The sequence below is a fragment of the Crotalus tigris genome, unplaced genomic scaffold (assembly GCF_016545835.1).
Source record: "Crotalus tigris isolate CLP2741 ecotype Arizona unplaced genomic scaffold, ASM1654583v1 scf7180000024382.2542628, whole genome shotgun sequence".
NCBI lineage: Eukaryota > Metazoa > Chordata > Lepidosauria > Squamata > Viperidae > Crotalus > Crotalus tigris.
In genome coordinates this window covers 859,889-860,980 of record NW_024100552.1, presented here as the reverse complement: position 1 = coordinate 860,980, position 1,092 = coordinate 859,889, and positions in this window count along the sequence as shown.

Genomic DNA, 1,092 nt, shown 5'->3' with positions numbered 1-1,092 from the left:
TTTCCCAGCGTTAGTTTTCTCGCGACAGTTGGGCTAATTCTTCAAGTGAGAACTCCAACTGAATCATTGTTTGATGCCATTTGCTTTTATTTTATTTATTTTTATAATATTTTATTAATCTTCCAATTTTACATTTAAGTATTTAAAAAGCGACGTGGTGGCTGGGTTAATCACTAGCTGGATAACAAAATCTTTAGTACAAATTTCAAGTTACAACGTCAAATATTTCCTCTGTTTTTCCCTTAACATTTACTGTCTCGTATTTAAGCTAATACAGTTCTTATTATGTCAACTCAGTAAAAACATATTTTTACATTTATCAATAATTTTTAGCTTATACGTATCTTAATTATTTTGTACATTCAATCTTCATAAACAATCCATATCCTTATTTTTTCCCAATTTTTAGTTTCCCAACAATATTCCAATTTAACCTTTGATATTTATAATTTTCAGGCTTTAGGTACCCAAGATTTCTCTTATCTCAATTCATAACAGAATCTAATATCCAGAATACACTATTTGAATATAATCTTGTTCTATTTCCTTAAAGTTAACTATTTCCCACCATATTAAATCATACAATATCCCCTTTAATAAATCAAAACCATTATATATATTACCTGGGTTAATCAATAAATCAAACATATTCATAATAATTATTATTTTTTCTTTTAGGTCTAATTTTTAAATATTAAATAGATAAAATCCTTACTTTCAACTAATTTCCAAATATTTTAAATCTAATGAGCAGAATTCCCCTTATCTCAACTTCTCCCTTTAACCCTCTAATTAATATGAAATCCCCTCTAATAAATCAAAACCCAAATTTTCTTCAGCCTTATTCTGGCTTTCTTCCTTTGCCAACTAGGAAGGACTAGCCCATTTATATTCATTAAGTTGTCTCCCTATTATTCCAATTCCCCATAATTGCCCTGATAATGTTTATCTTCCATTCAATCTGTTCTTCTTTCTCAAATTTCTTCTGATTTATATAGAAAGTCTTCCATTTTCAGTGTTGTCACTCCCTTTTCTGGATTTTCCATTAACTTTATTTGTTGGTCAATTGAGTCCTCTATCTTAATATTTGAT